Raw genomic sequence first — 27,265 nt, 5'->3', positions numbered from 1 at the left:
GACACTATGAGTAGGTCAAGAAAGTACTCAGTCTCTCATCCGCGTACACTGGGTTTGAACACCCACATTGCCAAACTAATCTCGTTTGAGATGATGCCCTTTTGGTTGGTGGAAAGCACAGCTTTCCGCGAACTCATGGCCTATGCAGTACCACGCTATGACCTACCCAGTCGCCACTTCTTCTCTCGCAAAGCCATCCCAGCCCTCCACCATCATGTGAAAGACCGCATTGTCCATGCACTCAAGCAGTCAGTGAGCGGAAAGGTGCACCTCACAACTGATGCATGGTCCAGTCGGCATGGCCAGGGCCGTTACGTGTCCATCACTGCGCACTGGGTTAATGTGGTGGATGCAGGGTCCACAGGGGACAGCGGTGGTGGGACAGTGCTGCCTAGCCCACGGTATAGGAAACAGTTGGCTGTAGGCGTTCGACCCTCCTCCTCCTCCTCCAGAAGCGAAAGCTCGTCCACAGAGCGCAGTCGTACGAGCACTCCATCTGCAGCTGCCACTGTTGCACACGATGTGTCCCCCTATCGAGCAGCTAGTGGAAAGCGTCAGCAGGCTGTGTTGCAGATGATGTGTTTGGGTGACAGACACACCGCCGAGGTGCTGGCCGAGTACTTGAAGCGACAAACTGAGTCATGGCTGGGCAGTGTACATCTTGAGGCAGGCAAGGTAGTTAGTGATAACGGCCGTAATTTTGTGGCAGCCATAGCCCTTTCAAAACTCAGCCACATACCTTGCTTGGCTCACACCTTGAACCTGGTGGTGCAGTGCTTCCTCAAAAATTATCCGGAGTTAACAGCCCTGCTCCATAAGGTGCGAAGACTGTGCGCGCACATCCGCCGGTCGCCTGTACACTCCGTTCGTATGCAGAAGCTGCAGCGATTGCTCCACCTTCCCAACCACCGCCTCATTATCGACATTGCAACAAGGTGGAACTCCACCCTGCACATGGTGGAGCGGCTGTGCGAGCAGAGGCAGGCCATAATGCATTGGTGGGAGGATACACGGCCAGGCACTTTGAGAGCAGACATGGAGTTGACAGGTGTGCAGTGGTCGAAGCTGAAAGACCTTTGTAAAGTCCTTCAGTGTTTTGAGGAATGCACACGGCTGGTAAGCGCAGACGACGCCATCCTAAGCATGAGCATCCCACTTATGCGTCTGCTCATGCAAACTTTGACGCACCTTAAGGAGCAGGCGTCTGCAGCCAATGTTGATGAGGAGGAAGAGGAGGAGGGAATCCTTGATGACATTCAGCCATTGTCTGCTCAGGGACCTCTCCTGGACGAGGTGGAGGAAGAAGAGGAGGAGGAGGATGATGATGGGGATGATTACTTAGGGGAGGAGGATGCATCTCGTGGGGCAAGTGAAAATGTTGGCGTGGCAAGGTCTGGTACAGGGTTTGTGCGTGACTGGAGGGATGTGGATTTGCCAGAAAGTGCTCCTCCACCCAGCACTCGCAGTGCATCATTGACACCGGGAACATTGGCCCACATGTCAGATTATGCCTTGCGGATCCTAAAAAGGGACCCCCGCATTGCCAAAATGATGAACGATGACGACTACTGGTTGGCCAGCATCCTGGATCCACGCTATAAAGGCAAATTACAAAACATCATGCCACAGGAGAACCTTGACCTAATATTGGCTAATAAACAAGCAACTCTGGTAAATCGGTTGCTTGAGGCATTCCCAGCACACAGCAGCGGTGATGGTTCTCACACGAGCCGTACGGGCCGGGGGCAGCTTGGCAGAGGTGTTCGTGGTGCACACAGCAGAAGTGGCGTTGGAGACAGGGGTTTCGTGACAATGTTGTGGACTGATTTTTCAAATACCGCTCACACAACTGGTAATACTGCATCGATGGAAAGTGACAGGAGACAGCAGTTCTCAACTATGGTTACAAACTACTTTTCCTCCCATATCGATGTTCTCCCACACAGGTCATTCCCCTTTGACTATTGGGCCGCTAAACTGGACACCTGGCCTGAATTGGCCCAATATGCCTTACAGGAGCTCGCTTGCCCAGCTGCAAGTGTGCTATCGGAAAGAGTCTTCAGTGCAGCTGGATCAATCCTGACAGAAAAAAGGACCCGTCTGTCAACCCAAAATGTGGATGATCTAACCTTCATTAAAATGAACCACGCATGGGTTTCCAAGGATTTTGTCCCACCTTCCCCTGATGACACATAGGGTGACAGAAAAATGGCTTGCTTTGGTCCACCTCTTCCTGGTACTTCACCTATTTTGCCTTTTGCATCAGCTGAATGTCCAACATCAACATATGCCACTTTCTATAACTCTCTAACTGTGCTGCCTCCCCCCCCATGGCCGGGGTCACCACCTAGCGCACGACACCGTGCGAGTTCCGTTGCCCTGGACAGGTGGGTAGGCCGACTCTTGGGCGCGGGCACTGGCACAGGGTCCCTCATAGTGCAATCAAGTGTCTCTGACGGTGGTGGTGCACACCCGCCGTCAGACACACCGCTGTACTATGAGGGGCCCAGTGCCAGTACCGACGCCCACGAGTGGGCCCCCCTTGCTTGGGCAGGGCCCCAGCATTTGCAATCTTTACCTCTCCCTGCTCCTCCGCTGTGTAATCTGGGCCGTCAAATCCATACTGTGCCTGACACCGTCTGAGCCTGCCTCCTGATGTATAGACATATATTTTGAATGTGTACGCTATCCATACATGTTATCCGGGGATACTGTACCCTTTCTAACCTTTGTGCCATCACGTGCAATCCATACTGGGCCTAACACCGTCTGAGCCTGCCCCATGCTGTATAGACATATATTTTGAATGTGTACGCTATCTATACATGTTATCCGGTGATACGGTACCCTTTCTAACCTTTGTGCAATCACGTGCAATCCATACTGGGCCTAACACCGTCTGAGCCTGCCTCATGCTGAGATAGACATATATTTTGAATGTGTACGCTATCCATACATGTTATCCGGGGATACGGTACCCTTTCTAACCTTTGTGCAATCACGTGCAATCCATACTGGGCCTAACACCGTCTGAGCCTGCCTCATGCTGTATAGACATATATTTTGAATGTGTACGCTATCCATACATGTTATCCGGTGATACGGTACCCTTTCTAACCTTTGTGCAATCACGTGCAATCCATACTGGGCCTAACACCGTCTGAGCCTGCCTCATGCTGTATAGACATATATTTTGAATGTGTACGCTATCCATACATGTTATCCGGTGATACGGTACCCTTTCTAACCTTTGTGCAATCACGTGCAATCCATACTGGGCCTAACACCGTCTGAGCCTGCCTCATGCTGTATAGACATATATTTTGAATGTGTACGCTATCCATACATGTTATCCGGTGATACGGTACCCTTTCTAACCTTTGTGCAATCACGTGCAATCCATACTGGGCCTAACACCGTCTGAGCCTGCCTCCTGAGACATATACTTTGAATGTGTACGCTATCCATACATGTTATCCAGGGATACGGTACCCTTTCTAACCTTTGTGCAATCACGTGCAATCCATACTGGGCCTAACACCGTCTGAGCCTGCCTCATGCTGTATAGACATATATTTTGAATGTGTACGCTATCCATACATGTTATCCGGGGATACGGTACCCTTTCTAACCTTTGTGCAATCACGTGCAATCCATACTGGGCCTAACACCGTCTGAGCCTGCCTCATGCTGTATAGACATATATTTTGAATGTGTACGCTATCCATACATGTTATCCGGGGATACGGTACCCTTTCTAACCTTTGTGCAATCACGTGCAATCCATACTGGGCGTGAGAACGGCTGGCGAGCTGTTAAGCAAGCTACAGCACCTGTCCAGACAAGTACAGGGATTCCCTAGCGAGGAGACTTATTTGATTGTTTTCAATGTTGGGACAGCAATTTTTGGGGAGCACTATACTCTGGAGAATGATAGATGGGGCCCACCATACACTGGAACATTCCAAAGGTGGACATCAGACACTGGAGCAGCATTTACAGGGCCCATTATACACTAGAGCATTAGAAATGGGGCCCATTATGTTTGGAGCATTATTTGGGCCCATAAGACAGTGGAGCTTCATCCATGGGGACCAACATATACTGTAGCATTATGTGGAGCTCATCATATACTATTTCAAACATTATATGGGACCAATGATTCTGTATGGAGAAATAGATGGGCCTCGTCATGAGATGTAAACAGTGAGGTATTTTTCATTGGACTATACCGCTATTTCTCTGCCGTATCGGAGCATGATGAGTTGTGGTATGTGTTAAAGGGGCGCTCTTTCGCCCAGGGCACATGAAAACCTGGAGCCAGCCCTCCCCCCCACAGTTTGTAGCCAAATAACCCCCATTTTTCAGTGCGTAACTTGTATTATGAAGTTAATTAAGGTTGACAAGCTTAAGAAAGAAGAATTGATGCTTTTGGCATTCAAATGGGCACTGTAGGTGTGTTTCCTGTCCTCCTCTCACTGCCGACTTTTATTCCCCATTGACTTACATTGGGTTTCGTGTTTCGGGACGACCCCGACTTTTCCCTATAATCGGACGATCTTGCTCGACCCGACTTTTGGAAAAGTCGGGTTTCACGAAACGAAACGCGACCCTAAAAAACCAAAAGTCGCTCAACTCTAGTCATGACTGCTTCTTTGTTTACAGCAATTGCTTCTCTGGAAGAAATAGTCTATACAGCTTGTCTGATTTCAGTATGTCAGGACACTTTCTAAGGCTGGTTTCACATTTGCGTTGCACAGACCTGCGTCAGTCTGCGCACGGCCACCGCTAAGCTCCGCCCCCTGCCGCGCCTCCTCCTGTTAGCTCGGCGCACCTGGGTCGCCCTCCCAGGGCCGTGGGGTACTCGGTGCCGGGCCGGTGTCGGCGGGATGTGTCACAGCAGCGGTGACCCGGTCCGTGGCCCTGGGCGCCCAATTAATGGGGGGGAGAAGTTTGAATGGTGGAATGTAGCTAATGGTATAGTTTGTGACGACACCTGTGGTGTTTGGCAAGTGAGATGTTAAGCCGACGCTGCATGCAGATCCTCTGGGACTGGTGGTGTGGTGCAGCCAAGATGGTGTAGCTCCCCACAGGTGGAGCTGTAGTCCCAGGGCAGTGTAGATGTAGGGGTAGAGGAGAGGCACACGCGGTGTAGAAGCTGGTACCCCGATGTAGTGGTACAGGGTATTTGAGCACAGGAATAATTGGAGGACACCAGGGCATGTAGTTCCAAAGCTTTACTCACAGTCTGTAGTACACACAGGTGCCTGCCTCCATGTTGTGTCCTCCGGGTCAGGGACTCAGTCAACCTCCAGGTCAGATGGAATGCTCCCTTCCAACACCCCGCCAACATGTGCCCTTCTGAACGTCTCCTCTTATAGCGCCTTTGGTGTGAAGTACTCCTAGTACTGAGTTACACTGGAGTTCCTCCTGACATATTCCCAAGAACCATACTTGTACGGCAGACAGCTGTAGCCTGCTTCGGGGACTCCTTACTCCTGAGTCCCGGCTCACTATCCAAGTTGCTGTTGTGCCCCCAAGTCTTAAATGGGAGTAGTGCATTTACAGCTCACTACTCCACCGGTGTCTGCTGTAGGACCATTAGTATCCATACAACCTCGGGGACCAGGCCCTGGCCTTGCGCTTAGAACTTCTAGGCAGGGTTCTCTCCTAACCCACGTCCTGTGTTCCCTTTTAATCCTTCGTTCCGTACTAGTCTCTCCTTCTTATGAAAGATCAGGTTTCTGTTCAATGTCTTTCTCCTTCTTTCCTTTCCCGTGCCAGCAGACCCAGGTCACTGAGGTCTGCTGCAGCACCTCTTTCCTCCATCCCTTTATCAGGGATCTTCTTTCCTCACTCCTCTCCTCTCACCGACTGACTGACGTGAAATCCTAAACCTTCCTGCTCTTTTATGTATTCTAACTCCACCCGCCTCCCAGCACGTTTCGTGTTCCAAGCAGGGAGCCACCAAAGGTGCTCTGCTACACTCCAAGCAGGGAGCCGCAATGTGGCTTTGCTGAGCTACTGTGTTGTGTGGGATGCAGGTGTTGGAGCGTGGTCAGGAGCCTCCAACTTACCTGGATGGTGGGGTACCACATCTCAGGAGGAAGTGCAGTACCTCTGTGGCAACTGAATCCTCAGGGGCGCTACACACCGTCAACAGGACGCATGCGCCGGAAAACGCATACCTGCGCATGGCCTGCGTACACAATGCTAAAGATAGGGTACGCAGGTCGCATGCAGCGTCATACGCCCATAGGTGGAGCTAACAGGAGGAGGTGCGGCAGGGGGCAGAGCTTAGCGGCGGCCGTGCGCAGACCAACGCAGGTCTGTGCAATGCAAATGTGAAACCAGCCTAACACACATTACTCTTGGATCTCCCAAACACAATAACAACTTTCATAGTATTCCCTAAGGCTGAGCTAACCACTCCCGATCTGCTATAACCATTTTAACCCCTATAATTGCTGAATGATTTTAAATCAACAGTGCAGCTTCTATCTGTCACACTCTTCCCCCCTAATTTAATGTCATCCCTGACATTCATCTTCTTTTTAGTTGATCTAACCAACTCCTAGGAGTTATTCTTCCTTTTGGGACAGGTGGTGAAAGTCGTGTTGCCCTGTGTGTAGTTAAACAGTTTTCATCTTCAGCAAGAAATAAAACAACTTAAACAATCAGCAGTTCTTCAGCTAGTCTCAAGTACTTTTATCACATTTTGTTGTTACAAATTCTTTTCACTTAAGTTTAGGCAAAGAGTCTATTCACTCAGGCAATGTCTTTTGTAAATTAAATACTACTAAGGTTGGCTGGCCTGGTTCTTAGGCAGCAATACCCAGGGCCGCCATCTGGGCATTACTGCCCTGACTGGCGTATGGGCCCCGTCTCATCTGCTCAACGGGCCCCTACTGACACGCTAAACCGGGCCCTTAGCGGCGCTGCGCTGCGGCAGCTGAACACTATTGACATGTGGGCCCATCGGCCCGCACATCAATAGTTAACAGCTGCCAGCCAATCGGAGGCTGGCAGCTGACATCAGCCACAGCACGCTTGTCGCCGGCGTCTGACGTCACGTTCAGTCGCCGGCGAGTGCGCGCTTCAGCAGCGTGGAGGAAGTGTCAGCGTTGCTGCTGGAGCGCGGCCAGGTATGGAAGAACTTTTTTTTTTTTTTTAAATTGAAAGAGGTGATCCGGGGGGCCCAGGGCAGAATGTTGGAAATGATGACAGAGTGCTGGATATGATGGGGCAGATTGCTGGACATGATGGGGCAGAATGCTGGACATGATGGATCAGAATGCTGGACATAATGGGGGCAGATTGCAGGCATAATGGGGGCAGAATGCTAGACATGATGGGGGCAGAATGCTGGACATAAGGGGGCAGAATGCTGGACATTGTGGGGCAGAATGCTGGACATTGTGGGGCAGATTGCTGGCCATGATGGGGCAGATTGCTGGACATGATGGGGCAGAATGCTGGACATAATGGGACAGATTGCTGGACATGGACACGATTGGGCAGATTGCTGGACATGATGGGGCAGAATGCTGGACATAATGGGACAGATTGCTGGACACGATGGGGCAGAATGCTGGACATAATGGGGTAAGAATGCTGGACATGATGGGGCAGAAAGCTGGACATAATGGGACAGATTGCTGGACATGATGGGGCAGAATGCTGGACATGATGGGGCAGATTGCTGGACATGATGGGGAAGATTGCTGGACATGATGGGGCAGAATGCTGGACATGATGGGGCAGAATGCTAGACATAATGGGGGCAGAATGCCGGACTTGATGGGGCAGATTGCTGGACATTATGGGGCAGAATGCTGGACATGATGGAGCAGATAGCTGTACATGATGGGGCAGAATGCTGGACATGATGGGGCAGAATGCTGGACATGATGGGGGCAGAATGCTGGACATGATGGGGGCAGAATGCTGGACATGATGGGGCAGATTGCTGGACATGATGGGGCAGATTGCTGGACATGATGGGGCAGATTGCTGGACATGATGGGGCAGAATGCAGGACATGATGGGGCAGAATGCAGGACATGATGGGGCAGATTGCTGGACATAATGGGGGCAGAATGCTGGACATAATGGGGGCAGAATGCTGGACATAATGGGGGCAGAATGCTGGACATGATGGGGCAGATTGCTGGACATGATGGGGGCAGATTGCTGGACATGATGGGACAGAATGCTGGACATGATGGGGCAGATTGCTGGATATGATGGGGCAGATTGCTGGACATAATGGGGGCAGAATGCTGGACATGATGGGGGCAGAATGCTGGACATGATGGGGGCAGAATGCTGGACATAATGGGGCAGATTGCTGGACATGATGGGGCAGATTGCTGGACATGATGGGGGCAGATTGCTGGACATGATGGGGCAGATTGCTGGACATGATGGGGGCAGATTACTGGACATGATGGGACAGAATGCTGGACATGATGGGGCAGATTGCTGGACATGATGGGGCAGATTGCTGGACATAATGGGGGCAGAATGCTGGACATGATGGGGGCAGAATGCTGGACATAATGGGGCAGAATGCTGGACATGATGGGGCAGATTGCTGGACATGATGGGGCAGATTGCTAGACATGACAGCAGAATGCTGGACATTATGGGGCAGAATGCTGGGCATGATAGGGCAGAATGCTGGACATGATGGGGCAGATTTTTGGACATTATGGGGCAGAATGCTGGACAAGATGGGGCAGATTGCTGGACATGATGGGGGCAGAATTCTGGGCATGATGGGGGCAGAATGTTGGACATGATGGGGGCAGAATGCAGACATGGGGGCATAATGCAAGACATGATGGGGACAGAATGTAACAGTGAGACACAGGAGGGGGCAGAATGGACCTGGGGCAGAATGTGAGGCACTGGGGCAGAATGTGGCAGTAAGACACAGGAGGGGGCAGAATGTGGCAGTAAGACACAGGAAGGGTGCAGGATCATGGGGCAGGATGGATACGATGGAGACGAGACAGATGGGGAGATCATATGGGGCACAATGGATACTCATGAGAGCGGAATGGGAGGAACATATGGATGAAGCCAGGAATGAAACACACGGGAGCCAGGATGGGGAATGTTATTACCATAGTGGCTAATTAAGGGACATTATTACTGCAGTGATATCTTTATTTTATTTTTTGAACATACTGTTTTAAATGGGGGGATGGTCCTGTTACTGTGTAGAGTGACACTATGTCGCCTTTTTTGCTTCATGTGATGTAATGTTGAAGTTGGGAAAAAAATAAGTAATGTGTTCTGCAAGCGGATAACTGTGTTATTTCCTGCAGAGACGAGTCCTGGCTGGAACACGTGATGGCGGTCTGTGCTGGATGAAAGATGAAAAGCAAAGATGAAGGACTTCTAGATACATCACTGGTGAGTTAGTGTGTTACCTATACACTGATACTATATACTATATACTATATAGAGGTCCTGTGTATAATGTCACCAGTGATCACTGTATTACCTGTACATTATATACAGAGCTCCTGTGTATAATGTCATTGATCACTGTATTACCTGTACACAGACACTGCATACTAAGTACAGATCTCCTGTGTATAATGGCACTTATGGTGATGGTATTGTGTTTTTTTATTACTGATCAGCATTGTAGTATTCAGTCACTACGTGGTCATAATATGTGGTCTGGACATGGTGTTGTGGTATTTGTCCCTAGTATGTGCTATTATTTGGTCACTTTGTGGTGGTAATATGTGGTCTGGTCATGGTGCGGTGGTATTTGTTCCTTGTATGTGATATTATTTGGTCACTATGGTAGTAATATGTGGTCTGGTCATGGTGTGGCGGTATTTGTTCCTTGTATGTGGTATTATAGGTCACTATGTGGTGGTAATATGTGGTATGGTCATGGTGCGATGATATTTGTCCCTTGTATGTGATATTATTGGTCATTTTAAAAATTGAAAAATAAATAAAAATATACTGTACCTAAATTGTAATGCATATTTTAACAAATATTTAATAGGTTACAGTAGAATAGGGCTCGGCCAAAAGAGTCTACAGTGTATGGATGTTGGCTTAAAAAATCTTTTGTCCAAAGCAAAAGCTGCCGGCTATATGTGTGATCTGGTGCTGGGAACTGTTAATGTGTGATTGGTGAGAAGTGGAGTTTTTCCAAGAGAGCGGTGGGACTGTGGACAGTTTGAGGAGTGGAGGCGGGGCTGGGGTGGAGCCTGGGCAGAGTCTAAAGGGGGCCCCGAAAATTTTGCCAGTATGGGGCCCCGAAATTCCTAGTGGCAGCCCTGGCAATACCAGTTTCAACTCGACAGTCCTTGTTACTCTACTCAGTTCACCTAGTGCATCATAGGTTAGCATCACTGGTCTTCTTACTTTTCGAGTCAAAGTCCTCCTGCGGATTTATTCCTCTCATACATTCACAATTCTTCCATTACAGGGGTTTCTTCCTCCGCATTCATTTCCAGTACTTCCTCTGATTCTCTTGAAACTACATCCGTAGGTTCTTGTTATTCTATTGGATCATCCGTTTCTGTATGGGCTGGTCTGGTGATTCCTCTAACTCTAGGTTCCTATCGATATCTTCCGCAACTTGTGTTTGAACATCAGATCCGAAATGAACATCTGTTGTGTTTCTTGGTCCAAACTCTGGAGCTTCAGGGCTAGGTTCACATTCATGAGGATGGTAAGTTTCACTTCTTGTCGGTATGCGAAGTACAAACATCTGGTCTTCTTCATCTGGACTCTCAAGGTCACTGTCCTCCTCAGAAGCTTTAGTCTTTCGTAATCTCTCAGTAGGTTATAGTCGACCTTGATCCTCTTCCGGAAAGTCTTGTGGTGGGAGGTAATCACAGGGTAGTAGCAAGTTCTATAGTAACAGCTATTCTTGTTTTTTGTTGTCTCCCATTTCCAGTCTGATTTCATAACCTGGGTTGTAGTCAAGTCCTCTTGATGACCACATACACCTTTTCTTCTCACTACAAATGAAGGTTTCCTGGACCACCTTTCTCATGTACATTTTTGACTAGCACATAACTTCCAGGTATCAGTGCCGGTCCATGACATTTGCAATCATAGTATTTTTTCCTCTTGTTTTGCCCATCAGTGAACACTTTTGTTGCTATTTTGTATGCTTCTGCCACTTCCAAACATAGTCAGAGTATGTCTTGTAAGTCTCTGAAACTGGAGTATCGAACATTATATCGATTGTTAGTCTTGGAGATCGACCAAACAACAGAAAGAATGGTGAATAACCCATCGCTTCCCTCTTGATACAATCTTAGGCATGCACCGTTTTTGATACAGAACTCTTACAATCATTCTTGTTGTCGGCTGTTAAAGTTTCCAACATCAAAAGTAACATATGGTTGAAGCGTTCCACTTGTCCATTGCCTTCGGGATGATAGGGTGTAGAATGAGATCTCTGGATACTACAATATTTCCTTAAAGGGAACCTGTCAGCAGGATTGTGCACAGTAACCTACAAACAGTGTCAGGTTGGCGCCGTTATACTGAATACAATGATACCAGGTGATGAAATCCGTCTTGTGGTTGTTGTTTAAACTTTATTTCCAGTTTTGAGTTAATCGGGGCAGCCTGTGGGGGGGTGTGGCGCCCCTGAGGCTCAGTCGCCATAGAGGTACTGCACCTTCTCCTAAGGTGTAGTGCCCCACCATCCTGGTAAGTTGGGAGCTCCTTTCCACACTCCAACACCTGCACCCGCACACAGGATAGTTCAGCAAAGGACCAGATTGCAGCTCCATGCATAGAGGGTAGCAGAGCACCTTTCGTGGGTCCTTGCTTCGTAACACGAGATGTGCTGGGAGGTGGGTGGAGTTTAGATCCATATAAAAGGTTGGGAAGGTTTAGAATTATAGGTCAGTCCCATAGGGGGCCGTCTGAGAGAAGGACAGTCAGTCAGGAGAGTCTGAGGACGGGTCCGAGGAGAAGGAGAGAGACGTAGAACTGTAACCTAAGCATCCATACAAAGGAGAGACAAGTACGGAATGAAGGAGTAAAGAGAACAGAGAGGAGGAGTGGGTTGGACAGGAACCCTGCCTATAGGTTGTCAATGCAAGGCTGGGGCCCGGTCCCCGAGGTTGTATGAACACTTATGGTTCTGCAGCAGACACCGGTGGAGTAGTTGGCTGTAAATGCACTACTCCCATTAAAGACTTGGGACACAACAGCAACACGGATAGAGAGCCGGGATCCAGGAGCATCCCCGAGCAGGCTACAGCTGTCTGTCATACAAGTAGAGTTCTAGGGACATCTAGACAGGAAGTATTCCAGGGTAACTACGTACTGGAGTGCTTCACACCACAAGGCGCATTGGAGGAGTCGTTCAGAAAAGGTACTTGTTTGTGGAGTGTTGGAGAGTAGAGCCCTGACTTGCCCGGGAGGTTGATTGAGTCTTTACCCCGGAGGGCACGGCACTGAGGTAGGCACCAGTGTGTACCACGAACTGTGAGTAAAGCTTTGAAACTGCAAGCTCTGGTGGCCTCCATTTCTTCGTCGCTAACACCTTCAGCACCGTTACATCTGGGTACCAGCATCCACACCATCCTGCACTTCTCCAGATCCATTGCACCTACACTGCCCTGGGACTACAGCTCCACCTGTGGGGAGCTACACCATCTTTGCTGCATCACACCATCAGTCCCAGCGGATCTGCAAGCAGCGTTGGCCTAACATCTTACTTGCCAAACACCACAGGTGGCGTCACAAACTATTCCATTAACCACAAAAACCATCACATAGATATTGGGTGCCCAGGGCCACGGACCGGGTCACTGCCACCGCTGTGACACATCCCCCCTGACACCGGCCCGGTACCGAGTACCCCACAGCCCAGGGAGGGCGACCCAGGGGCCAACGGAGCCATTAATAGTTCAGGTAGAACAAATAATTATAGTGGAAACGTACTGTGCTGTAAATGCAAATTAATTCAAGAAGCTAAGTAAAGTTGAACTGTTTGTTAAGAAACGCGTGTTCTCTGATTTATGTGTGAATGTTCCTGGATCCGGAATCGTGGAGACAGAGAAGGCCTGTGGCCCAAACGTGAACGTACTGTACCACATGCACTGCACACAGAAATCAGAACACACTTTATTTGCAGGGTGCCAGGGTGTGGGAACACAGCAGTCCCCCACCCATGACTACCACCCTGTGCACCCTAAAGTAGCATAAGGAATGAGAAGGTTCTGGCTTTTTCATGTCTTATAATTTATTGCCTCATAGGATCTCGCTTTTTCTGCTACTAAGATGTTGTCTTGGGAGTTCCAGATTTCTCAGCTCATAAAATGTGGTCTAAGTGTTCTTATTCCTGGAAGCTGCAGTATAGGGGTGTTCCACCTTTTTCAGCTTGAAAGTTTTGCTCTCGGACTTCTGTCTTTATCCTGCTTGTAAGCTGTGGGTGGTTTTGGGGGGATTCTTGACTCCTAACCTGTGGCAGGGGAAGGTTCTAGCTTTCTCATGCTTGTAATATTTTATCTCGGAGGTTCTAACTTTCTCATGCTCATAATTTAGGGTCTCAGGGGTTCCAGGATTCTCATGTGTATAAGATGTAATTTCGGGAAGCATCAGCTTTCCCGTAGTTGTAACCTGTAGTCTTTGGGGGGGGTTCCACTTTCTCATGCTCGTAATCTGTGGTCCTCAGGGGTACTGGTCTTCTCATGATCACAACCTGTGACCTCAGGGCTTTCCAACCTTTTCACGATCATAACTTGAATCTTGGGGAGTTTCCACTTTCTCATACTTGTAACTTGTGATCTCAGGAGGTTCTAGCTTTTTCATGCTCATAAACTGTGGTCTTTGGGGATTCCCCTTTCTTTTGCTTGTAAACTATGGTCTTTTCAGGATTCAGACTTTTTCATGCTGTAATCTTAGGGGGTCCCGAATTTCTCCAGCTCATAAGCTATGGTATTATAAGGTTCTGTTTTTTTCATGACCATAAGCTGTTTTCAAAGTAGTCTCCAGGTATCTCATGATTGTAAGCTGTGGTATCAGAAGGGTTCTGATGTCCTTTTGCTAGTCAACTTTGGTTTTGGGTAGTTTGACTTTTCCAAGCTCATAAACTGTGGTCTTTGGAGGTGTCATGAACTGGGGGTGTGAGGTTGCCTCCAGTTGTCAGAGATTTATTATATCCCACCAATTGTCACAAATTTACTATTTGTTAGTGGTCGTGGGTCCTATAACCACCCACAACTTTTGTTTCCACCTTCAGTTCAGGTTTTGGAACTTGCAGCTCTCTGGCGCCCCCCCTTACCCTCAGGTCAGTCAAGGAACTACACCTAGGATGAGTAGTCGCCAGAAAGGCTGCTTAACTGTGTACCGGCTATTGGGCACTCTGCAGTGAGGTAGGTATGTATGTCCCGAGACACAAATAAAACCTACGTTCCATCACTGCCAGAGTCTCCCAAATCCCCAGAACACTGTGCTGCCACCAGCTCCTCATTCTACATTAAAATCAATATAGGGTCAGGAGCCAACCCACACGGTAGCGTAATTAGCGTGGAGGTTGTGGCGGTACGTTACACAGCAAGGAGAAGTGAAACTTGGAAATTTATAGATTTACTCCAGAAAGGATAGGTAGTGTTTACAAAAATATAAAAGATGTTACAAAAAGAGACAAGATACAGTATATACAGATAATTACAAATTAAAGGGGATTAAGATAAGAACTTACACTTATGAGTCTATAGCCCCCGTCACACTAAGCGACGCACCAGCGATCCCGACAACGATATGACATGGTCAGGATCGCTGGTATGTCACTACATGATCGTTGGTGAGCTGTCAAACAGGCAGATCTTATCAGCGATCGGGACCAGCGACGACGCGGGTATCAAGCGCCCGCGTCGCTTAGTTACCTGCTGTGTACACTGGATACCAGCGTGCTAGCACTGGGAGCTGGTATCCAAGGTATACAGTGGGTAACTAATCACGCGCGGCGAGCACGCTAGTATCCAGGGTACACAGCAGGTAACTAAGCGATGCACGCTGAGTTACCCGCTGTTTACCTTGGATACCAGCTCCCAGCATCTGCTTACAGCACTGGGAGCTTGCTGATCGATGGTCTCCCGCTGCCATACACAGGGATGCGTGCTGGCCAGCGGTAGACCAAAGATCAAAAAAATTTCCAGGACATTAGAGCACTATCAGCGATACCCGGCGGGGGGGGGGTTGCTGATACGTGTCACACACAGCGAGATCACTGGTGAAATCGCTGTTGCGCCACAAAACTTGTGACTCAGCAGCGATCTCGCTTAGGTCTCTTTCACACATCCGGTTTTTGTCATCCGGCACGATGCGGCAAAATTTTTAATAACCGGATCCAGCACCGGATCCGGTTTTGTCCCATAAGCTTTCATGGGCGCCGCATCGTGCCGGATGGTTATGCGTCGTGTCCGGTTGTTGCCGGACACGGCATAAATTAGCCGTCCGGCATCTGCAAAAAACGTTCCCTGCAACGTTTTTTGTCAGCGCCGGACCGGCTTTTTCCACAGCGCATGCCCGGACTCTGTGAATGTTAACCCCACAAGTGCCGGCGAGAGAGAGAGAGATCTCTCTCTGTCACCCGGACACTTGTGAGAGATCTCTCTCGCCGAGCACTTGTGGGGTTAACACTCACAGTGTCTGGGTGAGAGAGAGAGATCTCTCTGTGGGGTTAACCCCACAAGTGCCCAGCAAGAGAGAGAGATTCTCTTGCCTGGACACTAAGTGTTAACCCCCCATGTCACTCTCTCTCCACCCCCCTCCCCTCTCCTCTCCTCCCCTCACCTCCCTTTCAGCAGCTGTCTCATTGGCTGCCTCTGTCCACCTCGTCCTGCGGCTCCTTTAATAATGTCCGAGCCGTATCGTCTCGCCGCACACACATCCGGTGTCACGGCTGCAGGCCGGATCCGGCGGCCTGGCTTTTCGCCGCACGCCGCCGGACCCCACACACCGGATGTGTGAAAGTAGCCTTAGTGTGATGGGGCTTTAGGCATGTCGTGTGGAGGAGGGGGAGGGGCACCTTCCCAAAGAGAAAATGGTCTATCAGCACAGCTTCCTAGCTGACACCCTGGGAAAATGACACCCCACTGAGTCAGCATCTGAGCTTTATTGCTTTCCTTCACTGACCTCACTGGGTGGGTGGAGCTAGGGAATGTACTCCCTTTTGAAGTTACTAACAAACTTATAAGTGCAATAACTCTGGCTGCAAGGCTCCCAGAGTGTCGACAGGAGTATCATTTTTCTTATTACGATATTACCTTTCTTTTGATACCAAATATCGTATATCTATGTGGTACTGGGAAGCATGTACCCTTTACTTGATTTCTGGTGGGTGCCGAAGCCCATAACGCCACTGTGAATAGCTTTAACAGTGTAGATTTCAAAAATATGAGTTTCCTGCCTCTATGAATATTCTGTGCTATTATATTCGGGTTGGAATGAACAAAGGAGACGTGCTTCAAACACAGCGTGATTTAGCTGGTCATAAGCCACATTCCTGAGGGAAGGGGGAAAGAGTGGGATTGAATTACCCACAGGCAGAGAGACTGCAGCTATGTGCCATTCCAACAGGGAGAAAGAGGGAGGGGGAAGAGGGGGCTGCAGCTTGAAAGGCTCAGTGTTAGAATACACAAACCAACTTGATGTAGGAGCAAAAGGGGGACCTGTATGTGTAACTAGAACAATAGGAAATACTTCCTATTTTCTGACTGTGGGATCCACTTTTCTTAAGCTTCTTATTTTGCTCCTTTTTCCTTAGTTCCGAATTCCTGCTCCATCGTCACATCATCTCTATCTTGTCTGTGTTTTTTCCTCTACTCTGGATCTTCTGCATCATATGTTGCAAGATATTTTCATGGTATTTAATTCCATCATCCATGTGTGCTGTCTGACAAGTGTGAACTGCATCATATGTTGCAAGATATTTTCATGGTATTTAATTCCATCACTCCTGTGGTGGGTCTTTCTTTTTTTTTTTTCTTTTTGGTTTCTGCTTTGAAGTGTAGAAAGGTTTTTTTTTCCCTTTCTCTGTTTGATGGCCTTGTCCAGCGTTAGTTATTTACCCTGCATAGTAATGCCTGCTCTGGCCTTGTGCTAATTGGTTAATTACTGATTGTGGCCTTTTGGTGGCTGAAGCTAGCAGACATTTCATTTCATATATATTTAGCTCTGGCTGGGATAGCACGCGTGCGGGCTCACGCGTGCAGCAGATATTAAGTGCAACAGGATCAAGTGTTTTGCAGTTAGACAATGCAGTTGGGCAGGAGACAGGTAAGGTGCATAAGTTTTTCATGCACGCATGCTTCTTGGTCAGTCGTACTACATATGCATTGATCATATCAACCTGCTGCTTATTTGTCTTCACTTCTGCTTTTTAACAACTCGCCTGCCCTTTTACACATTCTGTGCACTCTCTGCATATCCACCCCTCCCTTTTCCCCTGTCCCATGTATAACTCTGAGGCTCTATTGATATTTCTTACCCACACCAAACCATCCAAAACCTCCATGCAGCACTCAAAACGTTCATACAAATCATCCCACCACCTGCTTTTTCTGTTTTTTCTCCTTTTACTAGTTGCAGGTGACATCTCCCCCAACCCTGGGCCTCCCTCCACCAGCATACGTTACTCTCCTCCAGCTGCATATAGAAACCCTGCTAATCTTATTAACATTCAGTGCATGCCTTCTCCTATCACTTTCCAATGTGCTCTCTGGAATGCACGGTCTGTGTGTAACAAACTGACTTATATTCACAATCTTTTTCTCTCTAATTCCCTTAACCTTCTGGCTATTACAGACACCTGGATCCAGCATTCAGACACCACCGTTGCTGCCGCTCTCTCGTTTGGTGGGCTAAAATTTTCACATACCACCAGACCTGAGAACAGACAGGGTGGAGGTGTTGGTTTGCTCCTTTCATCACAATGTGCTTTCCAGGTCATCCCCCCGGTTCCCTCACTTACATTTCCTTCCTTTGAAGTCCATGCCGTCAGACTCTTTAAGCCCTTCTCCTTACGAGTGGCGGTTGTTTATCGCCCTCCAGGCTCCTCCCACCAGTTTCTAGACCACTTCGCTACCTGGCTTACTCACTTTGTATCCTGTGACATCCCCACCCTCATCATGGGAGACTTTAGCATCCCCATCAATGATCCGCTCTCCCAGTCTGCCTCTCATCTTCTTTTTCTAACTTCTTCATTCGGCCTCTCACAGTTTACTAATTCTCCTACACATGAGGACGGGAATACTCTGGACCTGGTTTTCTCCCGTCCCGGCTCACTGCACGACTTTACTAACTCACCTCTCCCGCTCTCGGACCACAACCTTCTTTCCTTCTCAGTCAAGAATTGTCTCCTCACCCGGGACACCCCCACTTACCACACTTATCGGAATAAACGTACCATTAATACCCAACAGCTTATGGACAATCTCCACACATCTTTAGCCCCATCTCCACCCTCTCCTGTCCAGACATAGCATTGTCACACTTCAATAATACACTGAAGAATGCCCTAGATGAAGCAGCACCTTCTATACGCAGAAAGACCCGACACAGACAACGGCAGTCCTGGCACACAACGCAAACACGCTTTCTTCAGCGCTGCTCAAGGTGTGCAGAGCGGCAGTGGAGAAAATCTCTCTTAGCAGAAGACTTCACCCACTATAAGTTCATGCTCAAAACCTATAACTCTGCCCTTCATCTGGCCAAACAATCCTACTTCACCACCCTCATCACCTCACTATCCAACAACCCAAGACGACTTTTTGAAACCTTAAACTCCCTCCTGAAACCTAAAGTACAGGCCCCCATCACCAACCTCAGCGGTGAGGATCTGGCTACTTATTTCCTAGAAAAAATCAACCACATCCATCAGGATATCTCAGCCCACTGAGGAGTGCCTGGATCCCCTTCCCTGCCGCACCTCAAGCTCACTAGACATCTTTGAGCCTGTTTCAGAAGAAGAAGTTTCCAAGCTCCTCGCTTCTGCTCGGCCTACAACCTGCAACAGTGACCCCATTCCTTCACAGCTCCTGCAGTCTCTCTCACCAGTGGTCACCACTCACCTGACTAAAATATTTAACCTCTCTCTTTCTTCAGGTATATTTCCCTCCTCATTTAAACATGCCATCATAACCCCTTTACTTAAAAAGCCATCCCTGGACCAGAACTGCACTGCTAACTACAGACCTGTCTCTAATCTTTCCTTCATCTCTAAACTCCTGGAATGCTTGGTCCACTCCCGTCTAATCCGCTATATCTCGGATAACTCTCTTCTCGACCCCTTACAATCTGGTTTCCGCTCTTTACACTCTACTGAAACTGCCCTCACTAAAGTCTCTAATGATCTAATAACAGCTAAATCGAAAGGTCATTGCTCCCTGCTGATTCTCCTGGATCTCTCTGCCGCATTTGACACTGTGGGTCACCAGCTCCTCCTCACTATGCTCCGCTCTATAGGCCTCAAGGACACAGCCCTCTTCTGGTTCTCCTCCTACCTCTCTGACCGCTCCTTCACTGTATCTTTTTCCGGCTTCCTCTCCTCGTCCCCTTACTATCGGGGTCCCGCAGGGCTCAGTCCTAGGCCCCCTCCTCTTCTCTTTATACACTGCCCCTATTGGACAAACAATCAGCAGATTTGGGTTCCAGTATCATCTCTATGCCGATGACACCCAATTATACACTTCTTCCCCTGACATCACCCCTACCCTAATTCAAAATACCAAGGACTGTCTGTCTGCTGTCTCTAGCATCATGTCCTCCCTCTATCTGAAACTAAATCTCTCCAAAACTGAACTTCTTGTGTTTCTCCCCTCTACTATCCTCACTCTACCTAACATCGAAATAACCCTGGAGGGTTCAACCATAACTCCCAAGCAGCATGCCCGCTGTCTTGGGGTCATATTCGACACTGAACTTTCCTTTACTCCCTACATCCGATCACTCAGTCGCTCTTGTCGCCTGCATCTTAAAAACATCTCCAGAATCCGACCTTTTCTCACCTTTGAAACTGCTAAGACTCTTACTGTCGCTCTTATTCATTCTCGTCTGGACTACTGCAACTCTCTTCTGATCGGTCTCCCTCTTACCAAACTTTCTCCTCTCCAATCCATCTTGAAGGCGGCAGCCAGGGTCATATTTCTGTCCAGCCGCTTCACCGATGCCTCATCTTGTGCCAGTCATTACACTGGCTACCTATTCGCTACACGGTCCAGTATAAACTCATCTCTCTCACCCACAAAGCTCTCCACTGTTCTGCACCGCCTTATATCTCCTCTCTCATCTCTGTCTATCGCCCTACACGTGCCCTCCGTTCTACAAATGACCTAAGACTAACATCCCCCGTAATCCGAACCTCGCACCTCCGTCTCCAAGACTTCGCTTGTGCTGCTCCAGCTCTCTGGAATGCACTTCCCCAGACGATCAGACTGATACCTAGCCCTGACCTATTCAAGCGTGCTTTGAAAACCCATCTCTTCAAACAAGCCTACCACATCAACTACTCAGTAAACTAACTTTGCCCTGTTCCCTCCTTCCAAATATTATTCTGAATCTGCACCCTACTATTCATCTGTCTCCACACCCTCCATGCACACGATAACTGCACTTGATACTTGTCTATTATTGCACTTAAACACACGGGCTGATGACCGGATCATGCAGCTTTATATGAAAATCCCTATTTATTATAATTGCCAGACCTGAATTAACAAGCACTTCTCACCTACTGTGTCCCCCCATTTCCTTGTAGATTGTAAACTTGCGAGCAGGGACCTCACTCCTAATGTCACTGTTTGAATTGTCTTAACTTGTATTGAATTTATTGTCTGTACATGTCCCCGCTTAATTGTAAAGTGCTGTGGAATATGTTGGCGCTATATAAATAAAAATTATTATTATTATTATCTTCCCGTCAGACCCTGCTGCCCTCACCGCTTTGCAGCCTGAAGAATTATTCCTTGTATTAGATGGCAACCACACAGCAGTAATTCTCTGGTGCAGGGTGATACCCCAGATATAAAACCCAACCAGGAGAATTGACACGTTAAAACGAAGCTCCATTTTTCCTGCATCTTATCACGAGCAGTGAGTTCTTTCGAGGTCTTTATTGGCAATCTTGGAGCCGCGCATCATAAGTCATTTCAGCTGTCAATTTTTTAATTCCATCCGTCTGTCTTTCTATCAGGTTCGTTCTCTGTCCCTACACCGTTCCATCTGGATTTTTTATTTCTTCTTTCGCCTGTTCCTGCGTGCATTAAACATTGAGGATTCATCTGGCGGAGGGGAACAGCGGGCCCCAGCGTTTGTTTACCAGTCTGGCGCAAAACAAGATGTTTCGAAAAACAAGTCTTTGGCAAGTGAGCTGCACATTAATTAAAACGTTCCTGTTTATGAGGCCGGTGCAGAGGCGTTACTGCAGGACCACCAGTCACCCCTCACATGTGACCACTCAGCTCTTTCGCTTTAACGCTGAGAATGCTGGAGAGGCATTGCAATGTAACATCACAGTGCTTATATACTTATACATCCCACAGGAATGACAATTTGGGCAGACTGTGCTTTCTGCAGATTACGCTGGCCCAAGCCTTCATTGTCAGGTGAACTTTGGGGTGCAAGGAGCTTAGAAGTGTGGCGCCCCTGAGGATTCAGTTGCCACAGAGGTACTGCACCTCCTCCTGAGGTGTGGTACCCCACCATCCAGGTAGGTTGGAGGCTCCTGACCACGCTCCAACACCTGCATCCTACACAACACAGTAGTTCAGCAAAGCCACATTGCAGCTCCCTGCTTGGAGTGAAGCAGAGCACCTTTGGTGGCGCCCTGCTTGAAACACGAAACGTGCTGGGAGGCGGGTGGAGTTAGAATACATGAAGACCTGGAAGGTTTAGGATTTCAGGTCAGTCGGTGAGTGGAGAGGAGTGAGGAGAGAAGATCCCTGGGAGAGGGATGGAGGAAGGAGGTGCTGCAGCAGACCTCAGTGACCTGGGTCTGCTGGCACGGGAAAGGAAAGAAGGAGAGAGACATTGAACAGAAACCTGATCTTCCATAAGAAGGAGAGACTAGTACGGAACGAAGGAGTAAAAAGAAACAGAGGACGTGGGTTAGGAGAGAACCCTGCCTAGAAGTTCTAAGCGCAAGGCCGGGGCCCGGTCCCCTAGGTTGTATGGATACTAATGGTCCTACAGCAGACACCGGTGGAGTAGTGAGCTGTAAATGCACTACGCGAATCTCAGACTTGAGGGCACAACAGCAACTTGGATAGTGAGCCGGGACTCAGGAGTAAGGAGTCCCCGAAGCAGGCTACAGCTATCTGCCGTACAAGTATAGTTCTTGGGAACATCTGTCAGGAGGAACTCCAGTGTAACTCAGTACTAGGAGTACTTCACACCAAAGGCGCTATAAGAGGAGGCATTGAGAAAGGCACATGTTGGCGGGGTGTTGGTAGGGAGCATTCCATCTTGCCTGGAGGTTGACTGGGTCCCTGACCCAGAGGACACAGCACGGATGCGGGCACCTGTGTGTACTACAGATTGTGAGTAAAGCTTTGGAACTACATGCCCTGGTGTCCTCCACTTATTCCGGTGCCAACCCGCCCAGCGCTGCTACATCCCTTGCACCTGACACTACATCATCTACATGTTACTTCACCTACTCTGCCCTGGGACTACAGCCCTGCCTGTGGAGGGCTATAACATCACTGCTGCACCACACTATCTGTCCCAGAAGATCTGTCTGCAGCATCGGCTTTACATCTCACTTGCCGAACACCACAGGTGGCGTCACGAACTATTCCATTAACTACATTCCACCATTTCAATTCCCCCATTACTTGGGCGCCCAGGGCCACGGACCGGGTCACCGCTGCTGTGACACATCCCAATGACACCGGCCCGGTATCGAGTACCCCACGTCCCTGGGAGGGCGACCCAACTGGAAGACATTGTTAGATGAAGGGATAATTGTGATAACAGGACAGGAGTCAGATTAATAATGTGATAGGCGTCTAAGTAAAGATATGTCTTCAGGGCTCATGGATGTGCAGTGGGGCGAGGGTTGGTATCCGCGAACGAGGCACTCTTCTCCCTTTACGCCCCGGTGCACTACCTGAAAGTGTGAATCCTGTCTGGGTGTGTGAACTTGTGCTTTGGGGGCCTTACACCTGTGCAGGCTGCCTGTAGCAGATGGTGTTGGCTGGCCAAGACCATATGCTCCACCGTTCAATAAAAGAGACTGTCGTTTAAATATTGTGTCTTTATTGAATGATAACTTGGAAAAGGATATAAGGGAAGGATAGCAGCACAAAGTCTTATGGTCGGTTCCTGCAAAGCATAAAGCATTTTCCTTTACACACTATCTTTCCTCTGTAGTTCAAATCCCAGGCTCTGCAGCATTTCTGTTTCACCACAACCCAGCCTGAATACCACAGTCCTAATCAACAAGTCTCTACTCTCTCCTATTTCATACACTACTGTCACCCTGGATTTACCACTCTGGACTCCAACTAGTCCAACAAATTCAGTCTTATTTAGGCCCGTTATCTTCAGCGTTGCAAGTGGGTCGCCCGCCAGGGCCGTGGGGTATTCGGTACCAGGCTGGTATCTCAGAGGTAAGTGTCACAGTAGCGGTGACCCGGTCTGTGGCCCTGGGCGTCCATGTAAAAGGGGTAGAGTGATGGGGATAAAGTCATTGAGATGATTTGTGACGCCACCTGTGGTTTCTGGTCAGTTTGACCAGCGCTGCAGGGTTGCTTCTCTGGGACAGATGTTGTGTTGCAGCAATGATGTTGTAGCCCTCCAGAGGCAGGGCTGTAGTCCCAGGGCAGAGTAGATGAGGTTGGCAAATGAGGAGATAGTGAGGAGAAGTAGATGGTGCAGTGTTAGGCACAGAGATGTAGCAGTGCTGAATGGGTTAGTGCAGAAATAAGGCAAGGAGACAGATGAATGCAGTTCCAGTTCTTTTACTCACGTTCTTGGCACAGACAGGTGCCCGCTTCAATGCTGCGGTCTCCAGACCAGGGGCCCAGCCAACTCCCAGGCAGATGGAATTAACCTTTCCAGCTCTCCCTTCCGTATGCCTGTTTTGAACGTCTCCTCACTAGCGCTTATTTGAGGTACTCACAGTACTGAGTTACACTGAAGATGTTCCTTAAAACTCTACTTGTACCGCAGACAGCTGTAGCCTGCTTCGGGGACTCCTTGCTATCAAGTCCTGGCTCACTTACGTTGCTGTTGGGCCCCCAAGTCTTAGTTGGGAATAAAGTGGTGACAACTTCTATGCCTCCGGTGTCTGCTGCAGGACCATCAGTATCCATACAACCTCGGAGACCGGACCCCGGCCATGCACTTAGAACTTGAGGAAGGGCTCTGCTCTGACCCTAGTCCTTAGTTCTCTTCTTCTCCTTACGTTCCGTACTAGTCTTTCTTCCTTCTGGAGAATCAGGCTTTCTAGTTCTCTTTCCCATGCCAGCAGCTCCAGGTCACAGGAGACTGCTGCAGCACCTCCTTCACTCCATCCCACTCAGGGGATCTTCTCTCACAGACTGACCTTTTCCTAATATTCTCCTGTTCTCTTGTGCAGTCTAAGCTCCACCCACCTCCCAGCACTTTTTGTGTTCCAAGCAGGGAGCCACCAAAGGTGCTTTGCTACACTACTATGTAGTGTGGGATGCAGGTGTTGGAGGCTGGTTAGGTGTTACCATCTTACCTGGAGAGTGGGATACTACACCTCAGGAGGAGGTGCATAACCTCTGTGGCGACTGAACCCTCAGGGGCGCCACACAAGCTCAGGGGTCCATGACTCAGCTCTTTTGCACGGATGCCTTCTCTGAAAGGCAACTGTAACTAATCAGTCACCTCTTCTTTAGGATCTCACTATCCCAGCTCTTAAGTCTCCTCTTAAACGTGGATCACCCCAATGGCAGCACTGCTCACATTCACTCCAAACTCACACACTAACTAAGTCAAGAAGCAGTCACTTGCCATGACATTAAGACCCTTCCATTATGGGCTAATCCCAAATATTAACCCTATGCTAACTTACCCTATTGTCACTACCTATGCGACAGCCAACTATCTATAGCCCTATAGTATCTGTCTTATCTTATACACTATCAAATCCTACACTATACATTATGCATTATACATCACACTACAACACAATTCACGTAATACTATATACACAGACGCAGGACACTATACACACAACGCTGATGGTATCTTCAGCGGTAGGAACGCTGCAGCATAGTCCGCCAGCCTTACTTTCCTCCCCTCTTTAGCAATGGTCGTCCATGACCATTTGGGTACCTGGAAGACACCAATGCACATAAAATACACAGATAACAGTCTTTTTCCTGGGGGTATGTAGTGTCCTTTCCCTTGATGGGTCAGCATGACCCTGAGCACACTAGGCCAACACAACTGTAGCTCAACAGTACATGGGTAAAGCAACTTCAGCCCGGTTGGGACATTGGGTTGTCCCACAAACATGAGTCTTTGTGACAACGATACAGAGCATCTGTCCCCTATCAATTACTGAGATGGGGACACAGTCCTTTTGGGGCAAAGTCCATAGTGAAAGGTGAAGAATACTCGCAGCTCAAAGTCCCTCAGACCAGCAGGAGGTAAACAAGGAGGCAAACCAAAACTTTGGCCGTCCACGGCCAACAACAAGGAGCCCCGGATAAATGGGTCCGAGACCTGGTGAAACTCGTGGTACTTTTTAACACAAAGGTGCAGCCAGCATAATACAGTCCTCTTGACTTCCAAATCCGTTTATGTAGGAAGAATCCCATTCCTTTTCTTCTCCTGAATGACCTGTAGGTAATTCCATCCCTCCAGACACCTGCCTTGCATGTGGTGCATCCTCCGGTACAGGTGGGGGTTCCCTATGTGTGGATATTAACGAATGCCCCGACCATGACTTGGATGACAACTGAGCCTGCAAGGGTCTTCTCAAGTATGCTGTGTTTGAGGCTCTAGGATGACTGACCTCAAAGGCCCCCTTCCAGTCTCTCTGTCTCTTCTCCACCATGGCTCAGCAGATTCCCATTCCTCAGAAATCACAAAAACGCTGCATCATCCGCAGCAACCATACATTTTCAAGAACTGGACCCGCACTCCCGCCATGAGGTAACACTGCCCTTGCAGCGTATCTATATATATAAAACTGAATGTATGTATGTGTGTATCACCAACCAATAACGAAGCATCTTTCATTTCACCAAAGCTGTTCAAAAGAAGCTGAGCTGTGATTGGTTGCTATGAGCAAGTTTTCCCACTTGACAACACCCCAGCCAGACACTGACATGCTGGGAGAAATCTAGCATCCCTGGGAACATAAGCTCCCAGCCATTGTCTGCCCCCCAGAAAGGAGCAGCGAGCACATGACAGAAATGAATCCCCCCTCTCGTACCTATATACCCATCACACATCCTCCATAACAAACCGTCAAAGTGTGAAAAAAACGGATCCGTTGCAGATTTGCAAAAAACTCATGCACCGGATCTGGTTTTTGGACGGATCCGTCGCAGCAGCCAGTGTATGAAATTTAAAGGAACAGAACTCTGGAAAAGGGGAGAAAGAGAGACCCTTAAAGGGATCATTGGTATGGAAGTTAGGGCAAATCCACACTGCACTTTGGTACTGACCCCCGACCCTTTCTTATAGGGATCTCCGGTATGGAAGTCAGGGCAAATCCATCCAGCGCTTTGGTTCTGACCCCAGGCCTCTCTTAAAGGGATCCCCCGTATGGAAGTCAGGGCAATTGCCTTCATATGCTCTGGTACTGACCCCAGGCTCTCTTAAAGGAATCTCCTATGTGGAAGATAGGGCAAATCCCTCAGCATTCTGATTCTGACCCCAGAGTTCTATTAAAGGGACCATTGGTATGCAAGTAAGGACAAATCCACTCAGCGCTCTGGTTCTGATCCCAGGCTCTCTTAAAGGGATCCCCGGTATGGAAGTTGGGGCAAATCCACTCAGCGCTCTGGTTCTGACCCAAGGCCTCTCTTAAAGGGATCCCCGGTATGGAAGTGAGGGCAAATCCACTCTGCACTTTGGTACTGACCCCAGGCCTCTTAAAGGGATCTCCAGTATGGAAGTTAGGACCTGGTTCTGACCCCAGACTGAAGGGATGATGTGGGTTATTAGGGGTAGTAGTCTGGTGGCTCTGGCTGATGGGATGATTTGGGATATTAGGGGGTGTAGTCCGGTGGCTTTGGCTGACAGGATGATGGATATTAGGGGTAGT

Source organism: Dendrobates tinctorius, unplaced genomic scaffold (genome assembly GCF_039654945.1).
Source record: "Dendrobates tinctorius isolate UK_male_01 unplaced genomic scaffold, ASM3965494v1 ptg000189l, whole genome shotgun sequence".
In the NCBI taxonomy this organism is placed as follows: domain Eukaryota; kingdom Metazoa; phylum Chordata; class Amphibia; order Anura; family Dendrobatidae; genus Dendrobates; species Dendrobates tinctorius.
The sequence above is the reverse complement of the archived record's forward strand: the minus strand, read 5'-3'. Positions refer to the sequence as shown.